The sequence below is a fragment of the Rhinopithecus roxellana genome, chromosome 5, assembly GCF_007565055.1.
Source record: "Rhinopithecus roxellana isolate Shanxi Qingling chromosome 5, ASM756505v1, whole genome shotgun sequence".
Classification (NCBI taxonomy): domain Eukaryota; kingdom Metazoa; phylum Chordata; class Mammalia; order Primates; family Cercopithecidae; genus Rhinopithecus; species Rhinopithecus roxellana.
The window spans coordinates 8,314,233-8,339,838 of NC_044553.1; the positions used below are offsets into that span (position 1 = coordinate 8,314,233).

Sequence of the window (25,606 nt, forward strand, 5' to 3'; positions counted from 1 at the left end):
TGGGTGTTCGCCTTTCTCTCTCTCTCTCTCTCTCTCTCTCTCTCTCTTTTTTTTTTTTTTTTGGAGACAGAGTCTCGCTCCATCCTCTAGGCTCGACTACAGTGGCAAGATCATGGCTGACTGCAACCTCTGCCTCCTGGGTTCAAGCAATTCTCCTGCCTCAGCCTCCCAATAGCTGGGATTACAGGCACGCACCACCACGCCAGCTAATTTTCTTTTGTATTTTTAGTAGAGACGGGGTTTCTCCATGCTGGCCAGGCTGGTCTTGAACTCCTGACCTTGTGATCTGCCCGCCTGGCCTCCCAAAGGGCTGGAAATTACAGGCACAGTGGCTCACACCTGTAATTTCTATAAATAGATGTTTTTATTACCAGTGAACTTAAAATTAAGGTGAGATATTTTCTTCTGGCTGACGAGAACAGATACTATCATCCTAGCAAATAGTTTTCTAGAGGCACTGAGTCTCCTATAAACATTTTCATTTATCTGTCTAACTGGCATCAGAGCAGCTGACGCCACAACTGTTGCCAGCCTCTTCTGTCGACGCCAGCGTCGTATCGTCCTTTTGTGTTCCACCCTACCAAGGGTAGAGGGATCAAGGAAGCTCCTGTGGCAAACGGATTCAATTTTATCTCATCCTAAAAAAATACTGTAACGTCATGAAAAATCAAGCCAAAACTGAGGAGGAAGGAGACATAGACATGACTTTTAGTTTTAACACTTGTCTGTTCATTAACCCCACCCACGTCCAATCACTTCTGGCTTCAGGTACATACAGCTTATATTTATGACTAATGCCTGGTATTCTTTCTTTACCTTGGGCCTTGCTTGGAGGAGCAAATACTGCTGGAGCTGCTAGAGGGTTCTGTGATTTACAGGCGTGAGCCGCCGTACCTGGCTGGGTGTTTGCCTTTTTCTAGCCTCCATACCATCACAATAACTAGTGAGAACTAAGCTGTAGTCTATAATAAATGATGTGCTTTCTTTGTTCTCACCAAACTCTAACATTAGGCATTTTTTAAGACTTTTATTAAAGATTCTGTTCTGTCGTTTATCTATGTGTGAAGCTCAGGAATAAGAAGTATTTCCCAAGAAACTGAGAAATCCTGACCTTAGGATTTGTAGGGCCAATCCTGGGAATTTGACGTGACTCTGTAGTGGTAAAGTATTAATTAGACCTCTGTAAAATGAATCAGACTCATTTACTTAATCAGGAGTTACCTCAGTTAAAGGGCCAGCCAGCAAGTAACCTGGCTTAGATACAGGGCTGCTTGTTGTTTCCTTTCCAGCTATTTTATTTTATTTTATTTTTTATTTTTTTTTTGAGGCGGAGTCTCGCTCTGTCGCCCGGACTGGAGTGCAGTGGCCAGATCTCAGCTCACTGTAAGCTCCGCCTCCCGGGTTTACGCCATTCTCCTGCCTCAGCCTCCCGAGTAGCTGGGACTACAGGCGCCCACCACCTTGCCCGGCTAGTTTTTTTTTTTTTTGTATTTTTAGTAGAGACGGGGTTTCACCGTGTTAGCCAGGATGGTCTCGATCTCCTGACCTCGTGATCCGCCCGTCTCGGCCTCCCAAAGTGCTGGGATTACAGGCTTGAGCCACTGCGCCCGGCCCTTTCCAGCTATTTTAAATAGCTGCTGAAATGGGGCCACAGACCATTTCTGTTCATCCCATTCCTATCTACCCCCAATGGTGGATGCAGTTCATATCTGCGTGACTCATCTAACATTTGTTGCAGAAGTGAAAAGAATGCGAGGATGCTGAGAATCAAGAAGCACTAAGCAACCTTTCAGGACACACAGGGTTTCTGAAATGGGTATCCATAAATCACAGAACCCTCTAGCAGCTCCAGCAGTATTTGCTCCTCCAAGCAAGGCCCAAGGTAAAGAAAGAATACCAGGCATTAGTCATAAATATAAGCTGTATGTACCTGAAGCCAGAAGTGATTGGACGTGGGTGGGGTTAATGAACAGACAAGTGTTAAAACTAAAAGTCATGTCTATCTCTCCTTCCTCCTCAGTTTTGGCTTGATTTTTCATGACATTACACTATTTTTTTAGGATGAGATAAAACTGAATCCGTTTGCCACAGGAGCTTCCTTGATCCCTCTACCCTTGGTAGGGTGGAACACACAAGGACGATAGGAGGCTGGTGTCGAGAGAAGAGGCTGGCAACAGTTGTGGCGCGGGCTGCTCTGATGCCAGTTAGACAGTTAGATGAAAATGTTTATAGGAGACTCAGTGCCTCTAGAAAACTATTTGCTAGGATGATAGTATCTGTTCTTGTCAGCCAGAAAAAAATATATCACCTTAATTTTAAGTTCACCGGCAATAAAAACATCTCTCTCTAGAAATTCCATAGCGTTTCTATGCAGAGTACCAATCACCACTCCCTCTCGGTAAGGTGGCCTGTTCATGTTAGCCTCAAGCCATGTGACACTGAATAACTCTCAGCCAAGCAAATGATGCCCTAACCAGGCATGAGCTGGTCTTCCGATTCCTTTGTGTGTGCTGCTTTTGGCATATTTGGTTAATACACTGTACAAATATAGTCAGAACATGCTAATTTCTCCTACCAGCGTCAGCTTTGCTTTATTCCAGCTACAAAAAAGCCTTGTCCGGCCCATCCACATTTCTTGGTGAGGAGGGACACAGTAACCAGCAGCCTGACTAATCCATACCCACTATCAAAGCAAAATGATTTCAGATGAGAGCTCTCTCCTTGGCCCTACTTTATAGAGGAAACTAGTCATTTTCACAGGAAATAACTAGTGTGAAAAAGGACTTTGTTTCCTAGGGTTTCTTAGCGCAAGCTCTTGTTCTCAGAGAAACAAAACTCGGCTTCTGGTCACCATCCTTGACCTTGGTCATGTCACCTAATCTCTCTGTTGTCTCTTCATCTGCAAAATCGGTTTCTGGTTTGCCTCAGAAGTGTTTCCCCAAAACAGGAAGATACAATATGAGTCCTTGAAGGCGACCTTTCACTATCAAATGTATCACTTGTGTTAGTCCATTCTTGCCTTGCTATAAAGAAGTACATGAGTGGGGGTAATTTATACAGAAAAGAGGTTTAATTGGCTCATGCTTCTGCAGGCTGTAAGGAAGCATGGTGCCAGTATCTGCTTCTTGTGAGGGGCTCAGGAAGCTTCCAATCATGGTGGAAGGTGAAGGGGGAGCAGGCACATCAGAGAGAGAGGGAGAGAGAGAAAGAGAGTAAGGGAGAGGGAGGAAGAGGGAGAGGGTGGGGAGAGAGAGAGAGAGACCCACCCACACTCTTTTACACAACCAGATCTCACCTGAATTCAGAGTGAGAACTTATTACTGTGAGGATGGCACCAACACATGGTGGTGGCATGCACCTATAGTCCCAGCTGCTGGGGAGGCTGAGGTGGGAGGATTGCTTGAGCCCAGGAGACTTCAGTGAGCCAAGATCATGCCTTTGCACTCCAACCTGGGTGACAGAGCAAGACTCTGTCTGAAAAACAAAACAAAACAAAAAAACAGGAAAGAAAGAGAAAAGAAATACAGAAATATAGATAGCCAGGCTAGTGTGATAGCAGTAGAACGAGGATAAGGGGTTGGATTCTGATTATATTTTGAAGAAAGAGTCCAGGGGTTTGCTGGTAGGTTGGAGGTGAGATGCGAAGCAAAAGGAAGCAGTAAGAAGACTCTCAAAGTTTTTAATCTGAGCAACCAGAAGAAATTGAGCTGCTGTTGACTGCTGTATGGGAAAGACTATGGAGGAGCAGGTTTGGAATAGAAGAGTTTGGTTTGGGACATGTCAAGTGAGAGGGGCTCATTCACATACAGAGGGTGAGTAGGCAGTGGATATATGGGCCTAGAGGTGAGAGCCAAGATTTGTAACTAAGATACAAAATCGGGGGATATAAGCAAAGAGAAAGTGTTTACAGCCATGAGAGTGAATGAGATCACTGAGGGGAGTAAGTGTCAACATATACGAATGAAGTGCAAACATTCTGAGACCTGGGGATCAAGGAAATGAATCAAACCAAGAAGGGAGACTGAGAAAGAAGTGACAGGAAAGCAAGACAAGAATCCAAAAAGAGAGAAAAAAAAAAAAAAAAAAAAAAAAAAAAAAACAAGTGTTGATGAGGATGCAGATAAATTGGAACTGCTGGTGAGAACGTAAAATGGTTCAACTGCTTTGGAAAACAGTACGGAGTTTAAAAAAAAGTTAAAAATAGAACTAACTTATGATTCGGCAATGCCTCTTCTGGGTATATATCAAAAGAATTGAAAGCAGGATCTCAAAGAGATAGTTGCACAGCCATGTTCATGGCACCACTATTCACAATAGCCAGGAGGTGGAAGCAACCCAGATGGCCATCAGTGGATGAATAAAGAAAATGCGGTATATATGCACAATGGATTATTAGCCCTCTAAAGAAGGAAGTCCTCTTACATGCTACAGCATGGGTGAACCTTGAAGACATTATGCTAAGTGAAATAAGCCAGTCAGAAAAAGATAAATACTGTGTGATTCCACTTTTATGAGGTATCTAAAATAGTCAGACAACTCAGAGAAACAGGAAATAGAATTGTGGCTGGGCTGGGTATAGTGGCTTTCACCTGTGGTCCCAGCTACTTGGGAGATGGGAGGATCACTTGAGCCCAGTAGGTCAAGGCTGCAGTTAGCCATAATCGCACCACTGCACTCCAGCCTGGGGGACAGAGGGAGACTCTGTCTCTAAAATAAATTAATAAAATAAAAATAATTGTGATTGGTAAAAGAATCAAGAAAGTACAGATCACTGAAGTCAAGTGAAAACATTTTTTAAGAAAAAGGAAACCATCCACTGTGTTAAATACTGCTGGGAGGTTGTAGTAGCCTGAATAAATGGTCTCTAAAGTATCGGGTCCTAATCCTTAGTATCCGTGAATGTTAACTATAAGGAAAAAGGATGTTTGCAGATGGGATTAAGTTAAAGCTCTGGATATGGAACAGTTATTCTAGATTATCCTGGGGCGGGGGAGATGGGGGGCGCACCTAAATCCAGTCCTAAGTATCCTTATAAGAGAGGACAGAGATGACAAACAGACAAGGAAAAGGTCACGTGACCACCGAAGCAGCGATTGGAGCAAATTGGCCACAAGTCAAAGAATGTCAGTAGCCATCAGAAGCTGGAAGAGGCAAGAAATGGACTCTTCCCCAGAGCCTCTAGCAGGAGCATGGCTCTGCTGGCACCTTGATTTTGGCTCAGTGAAGCTGATTTCAAACTCTAGTTTTTCTGTTATAGAATAAACTTACATCGTTTGAAGCCATCAGCTTGTGGAAATTTGTTACAGCAGCCACAGCCAACCAAGACAGGGGTCAAATAAGATTAGGACTGAGAAGTGATCATTGGATTTGGCCAACTGGAAGTTGGATTTGCTGGTGACTTGAACAAATGTCATTTCAGGAAAGGCACTGGGGGAAACTATTTGTAGTGGATATAAGAAATAATTGAAGAAGAGGAAGTGGACACAGGAAGGATAGCAACTCTTTCAAGTTGTCTATAAAGGAAAGCAGAAAAATAGGATACTGGCTGGGACGGGAAAGCAGAATCAAGGGACAGGTTTTATTTGTGTTGTTGTTGCTTTTATTTGTGTTGTTGTTGTTGCTTTTATTTTTTTAAGATGGGAGATAATTTTAGATGTTTATATGCCAGTGGCATTGCTTCAATAAGGTGGAGAGGAAAATTAATGATGCCAGAAAGGACCAGGAAAAAACTACAAGAATCAAGTCCTTTAGTGAGTGAAAGAAAATGAGAGCCACTGCTTGAGTGAAGGGGCTGCCCTGAGACAGGGGCAGGAGTTTTCATTCACCACAAAAGAAGAAAAGGCAGAGCTTATGCAGACAGAAGTGAGATGCAGGTAAGTTGGTCATGGGAGAATATGGGCGTTCTCTTCTTGTTGCTGCCATTTTCTTAGCAAAAGAAGCAGCAAGTTCACCAGCTGAGAATGAGGATGAGGAGAGAGGAGGTATCAAAGGTCTGAGGAGTGAAGGGAAGGTGTGAAAATCATGAGGTGACTCAGGAAATGTGGAAGGAAAGCTGGATAGCACTGAGGATCCACTTGAAGTTAATATCTGTGAATTTTAAATGAGACGAGCTCTCATGATGTGTGTTTATTTTGCACTCTATTTGCTCCCGAATAGGTTTAGAGTTGAATGCAACCAGGATTGGGGATTTTATCAGCCAGTATGATGGAGAAAGAAAGAGGCAGGATTGCTGAGTTAAAAGGGAGTGGTTCCATGATAGGCCACGGACTCGAGGCCTGGTAAAGCAGCATGTGAGGGCATGAGGGTTTTGAGGGCCGGAGGAAAGGCATTAGGCTCAGTGGATGGAAGTCCTGCTAGAGGAAAAGAATCGCTAGTGTCAGGGCACAGTGGGAGTGATCCTGAAAGCCAGGAAATGGACACCCAAGAATGAAAAGCTTAAAATCCCCTTTCCAACCAACTGGGATCCTACAGGTCTTCGGGCTTTTCTGCATATTCATCCTTGTACATTTCATCTTGGAGTATGGACTGAAACTTCACTATACTGAGAGAGTCCCAGAACTGTCTGACTCACTGATGCAGTGATAGGAATAAAACTACAATTGGCCAGGCGCGGTGGCTCAAGCCTGTAATCCCAGCACTTTGGGAGGCCGAGGCGGGCGGATCACGAGGTCAGGAGATCGAGACCATCCTGGCTAACACGGTGAAACCTCGTCTCTACTAAAAAAATACAAAAAACTAGCCGGGCGAGGTGGCGGGCGCCTATAGTCCCAGCTACTCGGGAGGCTGAGGCAGGAGAATGGCGTAAACCCGGGAGGCGGAGTTTGCAGTGAGCTGAGATCTGGCCACTGCACTCCAGCCTGGGTGACAGAGCAAGACTCTTCAAAAAAAAAAACAAAAAAAAAAAACAAAAAAAAAACTACAATTGACCTCTTGAACTGGCACAAAGAACTTGAAAGGAATCAAGCAGTCGTTTACCTCAGCACTCTCACTTTACAGAGGGGGAAACTGAGACCCAGGGGGAAATGACTCATCCATGATCACTCAGCAAAGTTAAAAGTCAAGGCCAGACCTTCAGCCTCAGCATTCAGTACCCTCCGTGTCACCCACACTGACTCCCACATCCTCTATGTGAACATCGGTTCAGACCTCGGGGTGCCAGGACTGTCAGCTCATTAAGCATCTTCATGTCTCTGCTACTTCCATGCCCCTCTGTCTTTCCCTTCACATTTTCATCACAAGATACCACATTTATAAAAAAGAGCTGTCCTCTAAAAGCTCCCTGGAGATCCACACAATTATCTGTTTCTCCCTTTGTACAACATTAAACCTATTTTATTAAAGTGCAGAGACCTGCTTAGCAAATACCATTCACACACTAATCAGGGAGCCTTTGTAGTCAAATTTGCAGGCTTTTTAGTCTTTGTAAAACAGTGTACAAAAATAACAACTAAGGTGGAAATTCCAGCCCAGTTTAAGCCTAATATATCAGAATGCCTCACTATTGAGTAGTGATCACCATAGGGAAGGGAGGGGTCACCAGGGACAGTAGGATATTATTTTTATTTCACACACTCCCACTCATCCATTCTCCTAACAGGGTTTCTCCAGTAGTGACCCTACATTTGGAAGGGAAGAAAGGCAACTTAGTGAGAAACCTAAACCTGAATGATGCTCCCAATTTGGGGAGATGGCAAAATGTTAGAAACATTCAAGACAGTAAAAAGTGTATCTAACCAGGTGTCTTAAACCTGGGTTTAAGTCCTTTGTTCTGACACTGTGTTATGACTATGTTTTCTTTCTCTTTTCTTTTCTTTTTCTTTCCTTTCTTTGAGGTTTAATTGGCTCACAGGCCATGTAGGAAGCCTGGCGCCGGCATCTGCTTGGCTTCTGGGGAGGCTGCAGGGAGCTTTTACTCATAGTGGAAGGTGAAGTGGGAGCAGGCAAGTCACATGGCCAGAGAGAGAGCAGGAGAGAGATAGCTGTGTTTTCTGAGGCAATTAATATAATCACTCTGTCCCTTAAGTTTTTTATTTGCGAAATCCGAGTCGAGGTTCAGTGGGTTTTTAAATGCCTCGTATTTAATCTCTCTTTAAGGCTTGGTGGCATAAATTTGCAGAGGAGCCATTTTTCTAACTTGCTAATTCCTAGAAAAATCCTCAAGCTCCATCCTGGAGAGTCCTTCCTCTCATGAGTCTCCAGGGGCTGCCAGAACTGGACCAAACTTGTTAAATAAAACACAGTGCCACTCTGGGCTCCATGCTTTGGGAGGAATTTTCTAAACCTGTATCACAAGTGATTAAAGTATATTAAAGGGATTTCTGTTTTGGATAGATGGTTCTGCAAGATATGTCTGGGTCCTGCTAAACACTTAGATTTAAGAACTCTGTGTACTCCATGGTATATATTAAGTAAGGTCAGTCAAGTTCACAGCCTTTGCTTTCTTGGAAGTGCTCTTGGTACCTGGGGACTGGTCTCAAAAATGTTCATTCTATGAGGGTAGGCTAGAAAAGGAAGAAGGTGAGCAGCAGAGGTGGCTAAATAGCTTCTTAAAATAGCTTCTGCAATCATGGTAGCTTAGCAACTATATATACACAATTGGCGACCCCTTCCATTGGCACGCTAACTTTTTTTTTTTACTCCATTGATTTTTATTTTTACTTCGTATTCTTTTAGAGATAGTGTCTCACTCTGTGGCCCAGGTTGGAGCACAGTAGCATGATCATAGCTCATTGCAGCCTCAAACTTCTGGCTCCAGCGATCCTTCTGTCTCAGCCTCTGGAGTAGCTGGGGCTATAGGGTGCATGCCACCATGCCTGGCTAATTTTTTTTGTAGAGACAGGTTGGTTTTTTTGCCCAGGCTGGTCTTGAACACCTGGCTACAAGGGATCCTCTCACCTCAGCCTCCCAAAGTGCTGGGATTATAGGTGTCAATCACCACACCCAGCTATGAATTTTAATGTATATAAATTATATCTTGATAAAACTGACTTTAAAAAATAATATCTGTAAGATAAATGCTGGTCATCAAGTCAACTTTTCAAACAAGCTCCTTTCACCCTTTGGAGATGGCAAATAAACAGTCATTCTGTAAAAAGGGCCATTTTCTTGGTTCTCCTCCCCACAACCCAGGGTATTTCTCTATCGGCATGGGCAATAACTGTCTATGCCCTTGGTGAGCAAGTAAAAGGAAAGGTTGCTTGTCCCTTCATCTTTAATTTCTTATATTTTCCCTCTACTCCTTATTATCAAAGGGATATTGGCATAGCAGTTTATTTTAAGTAGCTAGGGAAGTCATTTTAAAAACAGTATTGATTGAAAGACTAAAAAGTGGCTCTGTACTATACATTATCAGAGATGTATAATAACCTTAAAAGATGGAAAATAAAGTTTGACACTTGAGTAATGGGGAAAAATTAAAATAACTTCATTCTCTAAAGGAAATGGAGCAGGGTGGTAAATCTTGCAGTGTAGATAATGAGAAATCTTCCCAAAAGGTCAGCATTTATGCAAGCCACACAAATGGTTATGTATATTAGTTAATATTTCCTTCCCTGCATGATATTAGACACAAAAATGTAAACACTCCAAGGTGGGGAAAAGCACTTGAAAAATTACTGTAGAGATTAAATTGGTTGTCTATAGGTGCTAGGGTTGTAGAAGATTTTTACTTTCTGAATCTCTAAGCTTTTCAGTTTTCCAAAAATGGCTATGTATTTATTTATAAAAGAAGTGCATAATTTTAAAAAGTGAGTTGGGAAATAGTATTTTTAAAAACGAATTGGGAAACAAGTGTGTTACCAGCCCTCCCTGTACTAAAGCTGATAAAAGGAGACAAGTGCTCTGCTGAGCCTTTGTATATAAGATATAGGCCTGAAGGGGAGAAGGGAGCAGCCAATTATGGAAGCCTCAGGTGCTAGGCTTGCAAGTTTATTCTGTGGCCACAGGAAGCCTTAACAGACAATGAAAGTGTCTTCCAGAATTAGTGAGGTAACCCACAGGCTCTCACATTCGTTCAGTGGCTGGTTTCTTTAGAAACTTAGCATAATGTGTGCATGTGCTTCTGGGTCACACACATTAAGCACGCAGTAAATCCTTGTTAATGAATTTTAAACCGCAACTTAAAATAGTCACCATCTCTTTAATAGGTTGTTCATGAAAATTAGAAATTTCAAAAAAGGATTTACCAACCCTCCCTCAAAAAATTTACCCCCCTTAGGATTGCTCATTAAGTTTTTGCTTAATAGAGTCATAGTTGGTTGTATCCAGAGATTTTTCCCTTTGCCATTCTTATTTCATGATTCTTTCTTCATGTTCTTTGTTATGAAGAATGGAGATTATGCATGTAATGTTTGAGGTCACAGTGCTTAATAGTTGCTCAATAAACAGTGGTGGTCATTGTTTTCTGTTCATTCCCACTCCTTGTAGAGCACTCCTTAATTTACAACGTGCTGTCACAAACATTAGGCATGCATGTACAATCCAGGAGTTGTTATCCCCGCTTTATGGCTGAGCAACTGAGGCCCAAAAAGATTAAATCATTTTCTTACTCTAAAATGGCTGGGAGTTTCAGAGTGGACTAGAATCCAGCTCTTCTGTCTCCTAGCACATGTTTTCTCACTATTATACCGAGTGTCAGTTGTACCACTAGAAATATCCCCAGATAACACAGTGATGGCAAACAAAGTGAATTTTACACAAGGGAGTGGAAGAGGTCCAGTTCCTATTTGGGGAGCTCAGCATCCTTTGTCCACCAAAGGATTTCTCATGTTATGATTTTGGAAGCCTAAGAGACCATCTGAGCAATGGCAAGGAAGCTCCACCAGGGTAGTCTCCCTGAACTACAGGGGTTGCCTGAGGTTCGAGAGACACTGAGGATTTAGGATGGAAGAAGTGTGTTTTTTTTAAATAAAGAAATTAATTAACCAATAGATAATTTCCTGCAAGGAGGCAGAAGGCTGCTGCCTGTCATATCCCCCTTGCGTGCTATTGCAGAGTATTAGGCATCCATAGGTTAACAGAGCCATTTTTATGGAAACTAGTTCCTTATTTCTCTTTTGTTGGAACCCTACTGGTTCAGGGTCTGGGCTTCTGTATTAAAAGAAATCCAACATACACAGTTCAAAGTACTAATCTTTTTTCCTTGGAGTGAACAAAGCCCACCTAGCTTCTAAGAATGCCAGCTCCCATTTATAGATACAAGCCATTTCCTTATCCAAATCTGAGATGAAAACTAAAAGCTTACATGTCATTTTAAAGTTGCAACATGGCCTATTCATTTCATTTTACAAAATTTGTGAAATACATGACTTAAATCATTTTTCAAGGACTCTGTTTTTTGTCAAGGTTGTTAGAAACAGCTAACCAATGACCCTCTTTCCAAGAGGAAGGCTGCATCTTATAAGGTTAATGTTTTCAAAACCAGCAGTTTACTGGAAAGCAGAGAGCTGTCATTTCAAATGATGGCTTCTGGCACCTGCGTGAGACAGGGAAGCCGTGTTGTGTCTTACTCTCCACCCACACTGCAAAGATGGCTCCCATGCTGATTTGAGGGAAGAAATACATGGTTTTGTCTCTCTCCCACTTGGTAAGTGGCAACTTCCCAGCCAAACCTCATGGAAATAGTCCAGAGTGAATTTTAGGTTGCTCTGTCGATATGTTGCTCCCTTGGGTCATTTTCTTCCTTCTTGACCCCCACAGCAGGTTTGGTTGATGGGGTTTCCACACTGGTCCTCATTTGTATTTGCTCTCCCTGTGGCCATACAGGCCATAAAGTTGCTGTTATGTATGTGAAAAATGGCCAAATATACCATAGACCCCAGATTAGGATCAGTCTGGTGCCTCTGAAAATGTGAATTGAGAGAACTGAAAGAAAATCTTTCCCTGGGGAGACTGCTTCCGAAACACCCTTCTGACGAATGTGCTGACCTAATCTAAGCCTCAATGTCCTTCAACAAGGGATGCAGCGCTCACTTCCCTTGAGTTGTGGGAATGAAACAAGATAATACGGAAAGCCCTTGGCCCAGTTCCTGGCATGTGGCGAGCTCTTGGTCCATAAGCAAATCTTCATATTAGTGTGAGTTCCTGGTCCTCCATGAAAGAACAAAGCTTTTGGCCTGTAAAATAAAATCTCCAGAAATGAGAAGCACTAAAAAGATGAGGAGTGGGGACAGAGGGAGTGGGGAGGTACTTGGAAGGCTCCTGTTTTGTTTCGTTTTGTTTTGTTTACAAATCCATTCTTCATCTTAGCCAGCACCATGGAGTGAGTCCAGCTCTCTGCATCTGGCCCCACTGTGAACCCCCTGAGGCTATCCACAGTTGGATATCTTCTTGTTCTTTCCCTGCCCTCCCCTCTTCAAATGCAAACTTGGGGGGCTCAAGATTATTCCATACCCTTTATCTCCAAGCTAGTCCATGCCTGTTGGTATAGACATCTACCCTACACACACCTGCCCCCACCCTCTCTATTCTCATCTCCTTTTTTGTTCATCTCAAACCTCCACACTGCTGCTCAAAAATGAACAAAAGTAAGTGAGGAAACCAGGACATCATGACACCTAAAAGATCTTTGTGGCTTCCCAATTGTTGAAAGACATGATTGGGAAAGAGTGACTGAGTGTTCAAGGTGGATTCCAACCCAGATCCTCTGGGGCTTGTAAGAGTTGAGAGAAAAGCAGTAAGTGTCCCAATAAATCTTTATTGATTTAAAATCTCCTTAGTGACTGAGAAACCAAAAGAAATTAGTGTTTGCTGATTAGTAGAGATTGAAATGTGCTCTTTTAGTATTTTTAGGTCAAAGTGATAAACTGGCAGTAGAAAAAGGTGACTGACAAACAATGACCCTGAAACCTGGCAGGCTGATATTTTGCGATTATTACTTGATTCACAATTCACATTGCAGCCACTATTGATAAGTTCACTAGAGTTCTGTTTGTGAAAGCCCTTTGGAGGAATGGATATTAACAGTATTCTAGTATATATTATCTAGTAGTAGTATATATACCAATCTAATTAATGTATATAAATATGATCCATTTTATGTTGTGTGTATATATACATCATTTAGTAGTATATAATATAGCATATGTTAGTATATATAATATCAATTTGATGATGGTTTACTTACTTGCTGCATGAATAAATCAGAGTAGGGATCAAAAAAAGTGAGCGGCAAAAATGACCAACCTAAACATGGGTTATAGTATGAGCAATTAACAAAGACATATATCCAGATGACTAATTGCAGAATCTCTGACAAATTCTAAATTGGAACATCTTGAAATTAGTCTGCTAATTCAAAAGCAACTTACAATCACCAAAGATGTGGCTGACTGACAAACAAGAATAATATAAATATTATCAAGTGACTGAGAGACTATAAACCTCCAATTTGTATTCTAGACACAAAAATCGTTTTGTTTTTTTATTGCCTATGTAATCCTAACTTGTAAATACACAAAACAAAATCTCTCAGCACCTACGGCAAATACCAAAACACAGTCTTGAGAAACACACAGTTGTAATTGAAATTACAGGCCCTAGGGTAGTCTGTCTGGATGCCACCCTTGAAAAACACCATTGAAGTATGAAAAGGATGGAATCCTCCACAATTAACCTACACTCTCTCCACTCATTAACAAAACATTTATTTATCTTCATGCCACAGAAATAAGGGGTTGTGTGTTTATTAGTAAGCCTAAATGACAAGAAAATGTGTGGTTTCTTAACAGAAAAGTTCCTTCTGAAAGAAGTTAAAGTGCTAAATGTATTTTTAGAAAATGAAATCTTCTCTAATGGTTATTCTATAACAGGCCTATTTTTCATGTTTCTCGTTGGATGGGTGGGATGAGGACTATACTCGTCTCATCAGTTGAAAAGAATAAAATTCCTTCTGTATTATTCTTCAGTATGGAATTCAGGTGGGATAATTAGGGCATTCTTGCAGAATTCTATCAATCTCTTATACACATTTCCTATAATTGTTCCAGGAATTGTTGTTATTTGTATCTTTTTTGCTTACTGGCAAATATAACCCGGAATAATCTCATTCTGTCAGTACATTGCATAAAAGAGACTCTGCTCTGTTTTAGATGAGCAGGGACGAGATCTCCATAAAGCACAATATTACTTAGAATTATGAATACTTAACACTTATTCATCATCACTGAGAAAATAATAGGGATTATAAGACATAAGATTATAAAAATCTAGTGAGTTGAAAGTTTGCACATGGAGTGCTTTCTTTGAGTAGATTTTTCCTGCATGGCTTTATGGCTATTTTTTCGGTATCCTTTCATATTTCTCATTGAGGGTGTTATGGGCCTTTGAGCAGCACAATTCATTGTTGACTGGCATACTACAAGGCATCAGAGTCTCCACTTTTGCACACTAAATGCCAGTAGCACCCCCAGTTATTGTCATAGCCCTAACCAACCCCACACATTTCCAAATGCCTCGTAAGAGGCAGTACCTTCCTGGTTGATTACCACTGCCAGTAAGTCTAGTATGGGACCCTGAGAAAGGATTGAGTCCCATTAGAACTTCCAGATAGTAGATTCTTAGAATTTTATTTATTTTTTCTTTTTCGATTTTTTTTTTTTTTTTTTTTTTTTTTAGAGACAGAGACTCACTGTGTTGCCCAGGCTGGAGTCAAACTCCTGGACTCAAACAATCCTCCCTTCTCAGCACCCCCAAGTAGCTGGGATACAGGCATGTGCCACCAGACCTGGTTAGATTATTAGAGGTTTTAAAACACATTTTGGCTGTAGAATTCTTAAAGGATCAACCTGTGGTGTGAAGCTTTTCTCATTCAAATTTAAAGAAGTGTAACCACATGTATTCCATGCTATACCATGGTTGCCATATGATCCAGTACTTGGCAGGTGCTGGCAACTACTGGGCTCACAACAGCTTGTTGGACCAAAGAATGTCACTCTAGCATTATCCAACCTTTGGTCATCATCCCAGCTGATTTCCAGAAATGTTCTGAGATCCCAGAAGTGATTTCAGGAACCCAGATTTTCCCCAAGAGAACCTACCCTGACTCCATTTACCACTGCCCCATCAACTCCTAGAAAAGGTGAAGTCTACTGCTGGGCATGCCTCTGGGGTGGTCCTCTGGTGGCCCCAAAGCCAGGGTGGGCCCTACAGAGGTAAATTCCAGGGCATCACAAGTCACAGGGCATCACCAAAGACTAGGCTGATGGGGTGAGGGGGAGGAGTCTCTAGAAATGAATCACCCTCTTTTTTAACTAAAAGGTTTTGTTTTATTGTCATTTATCTTTAAGCGGTATGTATGTTTTGAAGCTTTGTCTACATGATCTTCTCAGCACATTTGTTTTAAAGCCATTTCAGTGGTTAATGGATTCAAACCTTTATTGTCTCTTTAAAAAAAAACTTCTGCACAATTTGGATTACACGTAAAATGAAAAAGGGACACTTGCAAAGCATATATGATGTGTGTCTGGCTTCCCTATTGAAACTGCCTAAGCCTCTAATGGGACTCTGTCAACCCTTTTTATTGACCCCATTATATTCACAAGGTGCAACACCCTTTCCTTAAGAAGACTTCTTATTATATGCAATTACTTTAAAACTCATGTGAAGGTGGAAGACAAAAGCATTCTTCTCCATTAAGAATCAGTGAATGTATGCACTTATTCCAAAACTGACCACATAGTTGGAAGTAAAGCACCCCTCAGCAAATGTACAAGAGCAGAAATTATAACAAACTGTCTCTCAGACCATGGTGCAATCAAACTAGAACTCAGGACTAAGAAACTCAATCAAAACCGCTCAACTACATGGAAACTGAACAACCTGCTCCTGAATGACTACTGGGTACATAACGAAATGAAGGCAGAAATAAAGATGTTCTTTGAAACCAATGAGAACAAAGATACAACATACCAGAATCTCTGGGACACATTTAAAGCAGTGTGTAGAGGGAAATTTATAGCACTAAATGCCCACAAGAGAAAGCTGGGAAGATATAAAATTGACACCCTAATATCGCAATTAAAAGAACTAGAGAAGCAAGAGCAAACACATTCAAAAGCTAGCAGAAGGCAAGAAATAACTAAGATCAGAGCAGAACTAAAGCAGGTGGAGACACAAACAACCCTTCAAAAAAATCAATGAATCCAGGAGCTGGTTTTTTGAAAAGATCAACAAAATTGATAGACCACTAGCAAGGCTAATAAAGAAAAAAAGAGAGAAGAATCAAATAGACGCAATAAAAAATGATAAAGGGGATATCACCACCGACCCCACAGAAATACAAACTACCATCAGAGAATACTATAAACACCTCTACGCAAATAAACTAGAAAATCTAGGAGAAATGGATAAATTCCTGGAGACATACACTCTCCCAAGACTAAACCAGGAAGAAGTTGAATCCCTGAGTAGACCAATAACAGGTTCTGAAATTGAGGCAATAATTAATAGCCTACCAACAAAAAAAAGTCCAGGACCAGACGAATTCACAGTCGAATTCTACCAGAGGTATAAGGAGGAACTGGTACCATTCCTTCTGAAACTATTCCAATCAATAGAAAAAGAGAGAATCCTCCCTAAACTCATTTTATGAGGCCAACATCACCTGATACCAAGGCCTGGCAGAGACACAACAAAAAAAGAGAATATTAGACCAACATCCCTGATGAACATCAATGCAAAAATCCTCAATAAAATACTGGCAAACTGAATCCAGCAGCACATCAAAAAGCTTATCCACCATGATCAAGTGGGCTTCATCCCTGGGATGCAAGGCTGGTTCAACCTACGCAAATCAAGAAACGTACTCCAGCATATAAACAGAACCAAAGACAAAAACCACATGATTATCTCAATAGATGCAGAAAAGGCCTTTGACAAAATTCAACAGCCATTCATGCTGAAAACTCTCAATAAATTTGGTATTGATGGAATGTATCTCAAAATAATAAGAGCTATTTATGACAAACCCACAGCTAATATCATACTGAATGGGCAAAAACTGGAAGCATTCCCTTTGAAAATTGGCACAAGACAGGCATGCCCTCTCTCACCACTCCTATTCAACATAGTGTTGGAAGTTCTGGCCAGAGCAATCAGGCAAGAGAAAGAAATAAAGGGTATTCAATTAGGAAAAGAAGAAGTCAAATTGTCCCTGTTTGCAGATGACATGATAGTATATTTAGAGGACCCCATCGTCTCAGCCCAAAATCTCCTTAAGCTGATAAGCAACTTCAACAAAGTCTCAGGATACAAAATCAATGTGCAAAAATCACAAGCATTCTTATACACCAATAGCAGACAAACAGAGAGCCAAATCATGAATGAACTCCCATTCACAATAGCTTCAAAGAGAATAAAATACCTAAGAATCCAACTTACAAGGGATGTGAAGGACCTCTTCTAGGAGAAGTACAAACCGCTGCTCAATGAAATAAAAGAGGACACAAACAAATGGAAGAACATACCATGCTCATGGATAGGAAGACTCAATATCATGAAAAACAGCATGGTACTGGTACCAAAACAGAGATACAGACCAGTGGAACAGAACAGAGCCCTCAGAAATAATACCACACATCTACAACCATCTGATCTTTGACAAACCTGAGAAAAACAAGAAATGGGGAAAGGATTCCCTATTTAATAAATGTTGCTGGGAAAACTGGCTAGCCATAAGTAGAAAGCTGAAACTGGATCCCTTCCTTACTCCTAATACAAAAATTAATTCCAAATGGATTAGAGACTTAAATGTTAGACCTAAAACAAAAAAAAACTAGAAAAAAACCTAGGTAATACCATTCAGGACATAGGCATGGGCAAGGACTTCATGTCTAAAACACCAAAAGCAATGGCAACAAAAGCCAAAATTGACAAATGGGATCTAATTAAACTAAAGAGCTTCTGCACAGCAAAAGAAACTACCATCAGAGTGAACAGGCAACCTACAGAAAGGGAGAAAATTTTTGCAATCTACTCATCTGACAAAGGACTACAAATTTCCAGAACTTACAAAGAACTCAAACAAATTTACAAGAAAAAAACAACTCCATCAAAAAGTGGGCAAAGGATATGAACACACTTCTCAAAAGAAGACATTTATGTAGCCAACAGACACATGAAAAAATGCTCATCATCACTGGCCATCAGAGAAATGCAAATCAAAACCACAATGAGATACCATCTCACACCAGTCTCACAACCACAATGAGATACCATCTCACACCAGTTTCCTGACTTTTTAATGATTAAAAAGTCAGGAAAAAACAGGTGCTGGAGAGAATGTGGAGAAATAGAAACACTTTAACACTGTTGGTGGGACTGTAAACTAGTTCAACTATTGTGGAAAACAGTGTAGCGATTCCTCAAGGATCTAGAACTAGAAATACCATTTGACCCAGCCATCCCATTACTGGGTATATAGCCAAAGGATTATAAATCATGCTGCTATAAAAACACATGCACATGTATGTTTATTGCGGCACTATTCACAATAGCAAAGACTTGGAATCAACCCAAATGTCCATCAATGACAGACTGGATTAAGAAAATGTGGCACATGGCCGGGCGCGGTGGCTCAAGCCTGTAATCCCAGCACTTTGGGAGGCCGAGACGGGCGGATCACAAGGTCAGGAGATCGAGACCATCCTGGCTAACACGGTGAAACCCCGTCTCTACTAAAAAATACAAAAAAAAACTAGCCGGGCGACGAGGCGGGCGCCTGTAGTCCCAACTACTCGGGAGGCTGAGACAGGAGAATGGCGTGAACCCGGGAGGCGGAGCTTGCAGTGAGCTGAGAGCCGGCCACTGCACTCCAGCCTTGGTGGCAGAGCAAGACTCCGTCTCAAAAAAAAAAAAAAAAAAAAAAAAAAAAAAAAAAAAGAAAATGTGGCACATATACACCATGCAATACTATGCAGCCATAAAAACGGATGAGTTCATGTCCTTTGTAGGGACATGGATGCAGCTGGAAACCATCATTCTCAGCAAACTATCTCAAGAACAGAAAACCAAACACCGCATGTTCTCACTCATAGGTGGGAATTGAACAATGAGATCACTTGGACACAGGAAGGGGAACATCACACACAGGGGCCTATTATGGGGTGGGGGGTTGAGGAAGGATAGCATTAGGAGATATACCTAATGTGAATGACGAGTTAATGGGTGCAGCACACCAACATGGCACATGTATACATATGTAACAAACCTACACGTTGTGCACATGTACCCTAGAACATAAAGTATAATAATAATAATAATAAAGAATCAGTGAATGTAGTATCTTTATTCACTAAGAATGAGTAATCTGAAAAGGAAATTAAGAAAAAAATTCCGTTTACAGTAGCACCAAAAAGAATAAAATACTTAAGTATTAACTTAACCAGGAAGGTAAAAGACTTATTCAACAAACATTTTTTTAAAAATTACTGAAAGAACACATAAATAAATGGAAAAAGACATCCCATGTTCATGGATTAGCAGACAATACTGTTAAAATGTCAATAATTAGCCAAAGCAGTGTACAAATTCACTGTAATCCATTTCAAAATCCCAATTTTTTTTAGGAATAGAAAAATCTGTCTTAAAATTCATATAGATTCTCAATCCCAAATAGCCAAAGCAATCTTGAAAAAGAACAAGTTGGAAGACTCAACACTTTCTGATTTCACAATTTATTACAAAGCCATGGTAGTCAAAACTGTGTGGCACTGGCATAGACAGACAACTCATATATATACACCAATGGAATAGCATAGGGAGCACAGAAATAAACCCTTACATATATGGTCAAATGATTTTTTGAGACGGATGCCAAGACCATTTGTCTGACTCAATTTGGGCTGCTATCAAAAAAAAAACAATGTGATTGACAAGGTGGTTAAAGAATAAGCACTTATCTCTCACAGTTCTAAAGGCTAAACGTGCAAGATCAAGATGTCAGAATGATAAGGTTCTGGTGAGGGTTCTCTTCCTAATTTGGAGATGGCTGTTTTTTCCCTGTTTACTCACATGGCTGAGAAAGAGGGAGAAATCATTTCTCTTTTTATAAGAGTACTAATCTCATTTATGCGAATTCTACCTTCATGACCTAATTACCTCCCAAGGGTTCTACCTCCAAATACCATTATATTGAGGATTAAGCTTTCACATGTGATTATGGGAGAGAACACAAACATCCAGGCCATAATTCAATGGAGAAAGGCCAACCTTTTCAACAAATCATGATGGAAAAACTGGATGTCCACAGGCAAAAGAATGAAGTTGGCCCTAACACTGTGAACAGAAATGAACTTAAAATGGATCAAACACCTAAACGTAAGAGCTAAAAACTATAAAACTCTTAAAAGAAAACAGGACAAAAGCTTCATGACATTGGATTTGTGTATAACACCAGGGCTGGAGGAGACACAATGGCATCCAGTGTTGGTGAGCAGAAGAGAGGAAGATGACCACAACTGGAAACACTGGGGTGGAGCTGGAGCAGTGTGAGAAGACTGTGAATTAAGCCATTTACACCCTTCTCTGAAACTGTGCACATTTTGATGCTTCATTCCTTTCCACCCAATGGTTTTTTATTCTTTGTGATCAGTCTCTTCCTTTTTCTTTCTCTTTTAAACTGACCACAATGTAGAATGTACATCTAAATATTCATTGGAATTTGCTGTTACCTCCTGTGTTCTTAAGATATTCTCTTTCTTCCACTTTCCCCATACATCAGACAACATCTGAATACTAGTTGTTAGTTGCTTTTGATTTGCCCACATCTATTTTTCAATCCATCAGCGTGGTCCACAATAGACAATCTTCCCCATCTCTACTGTGAATCACAAAATTCCAACTTTGAATACTATGTTGCTGGATCTTTTAAAAACGGATCATAATTTTCTGAAGCTCATTTCCTTGTAGACTTTTTGCTCATGTTGTGACTTCTGCACAATTTGAGGGTCAAGCAAATGAAACATTACACCCCAAAACATTAAATGCATGTTGTCCGAGAAGCAAGTATTGACTTTGTATATGATAAAAAAGACAACATACATGCATCCATGCTTTCTAGCTATTTTCTGAAACGCCAAGTGATGTACCTCTATTCCTGGTTTATTTGAATTTGTTCAAACCTTATAAAGCCAACTATTGCAAACAAAACAAAGAAGAAAACGCATTCCGATTTTTAAGTGTGTAAATAAGAAAAAGTTTGTCTTCTAAGCTTGAGGTGTTTGGACCCTGCATCTCTCTCTCTCTGTCTCACACACACACATACACACACACACACACAGACATACACATACATGCACACACCCCTCCATCTATGCTAAAAGAAGACCTCTACACTGATTCATTTTTCTTTTTTAAAAAACTGTGATAAAATCCACAATATAAAATTTACTATCTTAACCATTTTTAAGCATATAGTTCAGTGGTATTAAATACATGTACACGGTTGTGCAATTATTACCACCATCCATCTCCAGAACTCTTTCTATCGTGCAAAACTGAAACTCTATACCCATCAAACAATAACTTCCAATTCCCTTCTCCCCTCAACCCCTGGCAGCCACCATTCTACTTTCTGTCTCTATAAATTTGACTACTTTAGGTATCTCATAGAAGTGGAATCATATAGTATTCATCTTTTTGTGATTGGCTTATTTCACTTAGCATAATGTCTCTAAGGTTCGTCCACACTTGAGCCTGTCAGAATGTCCTTTCTTTTTAAGGCTGAATAATATTCCATTGTATGTATATACCACATTTTCTTTATCCATTCACCTCTTGATGAACACTTTGGTTGGTTCCATGTTTTAGCTACTATGACTGCTGTGAATAAGGGGGTCCAAACATCTTTTCAAGACCCTGCTTCCAATTTTGGGGGGATATACCCAGAAGTGAAATTGCTGGATCATGTGATAACACTTGTTGTTATTATTATTTTTATAGTAGCCATCTTAATGGGTGTGAGATAGTGTCTCACTTTGGTTTTTATTTGCATTTCCCTAATGACTAATGAATTGAGCATCTTTTCATGTGTTTATTGGCCATTCATATTTCTTTGCAGAGATACCTATTCAAGTCTGTTGCCCATTTTTGAGTTGGTTTTTGTTATTGTTGTTGAGTTTTAAATGTCTCATATTTAGGATATTAATTCTGTATCATTTAAGTGGTTTACAAATATTTACTCTTATTCTATGGGCTGTCTTTTCACTCTGTTGAACTGTCCTTTGAAGCACCGAAGTTTTATATTTTATGGAGTCCAATTTGTCTATTTTTGCTTTTGTTACCCAGCCCTACTCCTTCACCAGTTGATTCTACTCTCTGGTGTCCTTCTTTTGCTCCTATTTTAGCTTCTGGCCTGTGGAGATCCCCCACTACGTGACTCTAAACCCAAAATGGATCCAGTATCCATTTTACATGAATCTCACCCTTAGCCCAAATGCACTGCGCCACCTCTTAGGAAAATAAACACTTCTTTGGAACACTGGCCTAGTACTTTACAATTTTTTCAGTCTTCAGGAGGGGATTTTTTCATTGCTTTTATGGGAAATCAGCTGGATGTGAAAAAAAGGGGAAAATGCACTAATTGATTCTAAAAGTGGTGCTCGACTCTGCCTGGTTCATACAGTAAAGCAAGAACATTCAGGGTGTAGCTGCCTAAAACTAGGAGCACAAACCAAAGCCTAGGTTTACTTTTTCTCTTAAGTCCATTGAGGTTTCAAATGTGTTTTCCCTCCTGCATTTCTAGACTACTACCCCATCCCTCTTGTTTCTCCATCTCAACTTCCCGCCTCCCCACTTCCCTTCCCTGCCTATACAGAGGACTTCTTCCATGATAGGCAGAATAACAGCCCCCACAAAGATGTTCATGCCCCAATTCCCAGAACCTAGAAATACATTACATTACATGGCAAAGAAGTTGCAGATGGAATTAAGGTTGTTAATCAGCCGACCTAAAAGTATATTATCCTGGATTATCTGGGTGGGCACAATGTAGTTACAAGGGTCCTTAAAAGTGGAAGAGGTGGGCAGAAGTCAGAGTCAGAGGAAGATGTGACTTCAGAGGAGGTCAGACTGATGTGACATGAGAAGGGCTCCACTCACCTTTGCCAGCTTTAAAGATGGAGGAAAGGGCCAAGAGCCAAGAAATGTTGACAGCCTCCAGAAGCTAGAAAATAAAAGAAAGTGGACTCTCAGAGCCTCAAAAAGGAACATACCCCTACTTGTACCTTGATTTTAACCCAGTGAGACCCATTTGAGACTAATGCTCTCCAGAATTATAAGATAGTAAATTTCTATTGTTTAAGCCCTTAAACTTGTAGTAATATGTTACAGCAGCAATAGAACCAATATATTCTCTATCTCAGCCTCCTCAAGCCACTCCATCAGGAGATGGAGCTTTTCCCAGGGAGCATGAAAGGCATTGAGACACAGACTTTCCTTGATGCTTGAATGACAATAATGGGTCATTTACTCAGTTAATAGCAGGTCTGTTGGCTAATGACAGAGAACTCCTCAATAATGGTGGCATCAATAAGATAGGCACTTATTTCTCTCTCACATCAAAGGTAGCCATCTCACAGTTGGCATGGTGGCTCCACAAAGTCAGTAAGGACCCAGATCCTTCTTGTTCACCCTAGTGTAGCAGTCATTCTAGAGGTTTAAGATGGATTTCTGTGATCAATGCAGATGCCTCCCAGGCCAGTAGCAGGGGGAAGGAGAGACAAGGCATATACCTCTTCCCTTCAAGAACATTTCTGCTTATATCTCATTGACCAAAACTTAGTTATGTAACTATACCTAGCCTCAAGGGAGGCTTGGAATGTATCTTTCAGCAAAATACACCTAGCTAAAATTTAGGGTTCTTGTGGTCTCCGCTAAGACGAAAAAAAGTCCCATTACTAATGAAGAAGAAAGGAAGAGGGATTAGAAGGCAAGTTGTGATCTCTGCCACAGGTCACCCTGTAATCTGATGTAGATTCAGGGCAAAAGAGTCACTGGCCAGAATCTTAAATCTCCCAATAAGAATTTGGTAATTCTGTGATAGTCTGCATTCCAGCGTGATGAATGAATTCCAGTTTGGCAGAAACATTAGCTTCACAGAACAGCATCCAGGGGCTTGTAGATCGTGGCTGCGTCCAACATTGGATGAATAGAAGAAGCTACTCTTCTGAATAAGTCAATGCTCTATCTTGGCCCTGTGAAGTCTTCCTAGGCTGTTAGATGTTTGTTTAATTGTGGGGCATGTAATTTCCCTGTGAGGCTGCGATGATTGGGTCCCTAACCATGCTGATGAAATAATACTTGTTAAAGTCTCCTTTTATTATTTTGTTTTTCCATGCAATTCTCCTTCCTTTGATCTCCAAATGTACAAAAGTAGAGTTCAGAGATCTCTGTGACTTCAAAAATTCCTTCAGTCTTCCCTCCCATTTTATTGTCTCCAAACTCTTTGAAAATAAATTGAGGGATAGCCAGGCATGGTGGCTCACACCTGTAATCCCAGCACTTTGGGAGGCCAAGGTGGGCAGATCACGAGGTCAGGAGATAGAGACCATCCTGGCTAACATGGTGAAACCCCATCTCTACTAAAAATATAAAAAATTAGCTGGGCGTGGAGTGGGCGCCTGTCGTCACAGCTACTTGGGAGGCTGAGGCAGGAGAATGGTGTGAACCAGGGAGGCGGAGCTTGCAGTGAACTGAGATCATGCCACTGCACTCCAGCCTGGGTGACAGAGCAAGACTCTGTCTCAAAAAAAAAAAAAAGAAAGAAAAGAAAAGAAATTGAGGGAAAAATTAATTATCCTCCAATTTATTCTGTAAATGTTGTTAGGTGGCTTATTTTGTAGTATTCTTTAACATAATATTCTCCATGAAGGGACTTGTATATTACAGAGAGTTATACATAATTTCTTCTTTTGTCTTGAAAAATTGGATATCAAGAAATAAGTAACAAAAGAGATAATTCATAGATTTTTGCTTTTTGGTCATTAAGAAAATAATGATTTGTTGATTTTAGTTGGTATGTTAAAAAAAAATCTATGTACAGAATTTGTTAGGGGTTATTCTTCCTTTTCCAGCTTTTCTGTGTGTTCTTTCTTTTTCTTTTTAAGATAAGTAACCTGATCTTGCTTCATCCTTTAGTAAAAAGATTGCCCAAAGCTAGCAGAAGTCATTATTTTTATATAGTATCTTCAGAACAAGATTCCATTAGTGTCGACGAGGCAGTGTTTAATGTTTCTGTTTCATGGGTCATGCACTCTAGTCAAATCAAAGCACTTTGGTTTTGCTTTATCCAATAGGATATCAGTGATCTCAAGGAGCACGTTTACACAGATGGTCCTAAAATTGCATATGACACCTTGACACAAAGTAAGATTGATTCAGAATGTGGGGAAATGGGCATTGAGAATAAAATAAGATATTTTCCAAGATGAACAACAATAATAAAGTGAGATGGTATATCAAGAAAGGATTAGAAGAGAAATGAATGTGGGATAGGATTTGAAGGAGAGCACACATGGAGAGAGAAGTATGGTAGAGACAAAGAAACTATCTCACAGTCTGTGTAGGAACAGAACTCTACTCAAACTCCTGGTCTCAAGGGATCCTCCCACCT

The 25,606-nt window shown here is 40.5% G+C and overlaps 1 protein-coding gene across 7 annotated transcripts in view; it reads left to right on the forward strand.

Moving 5' to 3' along the window:
• GNG2 (G protein subunit gamma 2) overlaps positions 1-25,606 on the forward strand; it is a 128,058-nt gene that overhangs the window by 70,106 nt on the left and 32,346 nt on the right. The gene's annotated exons all lie outside the window — the stretch shown is intronic.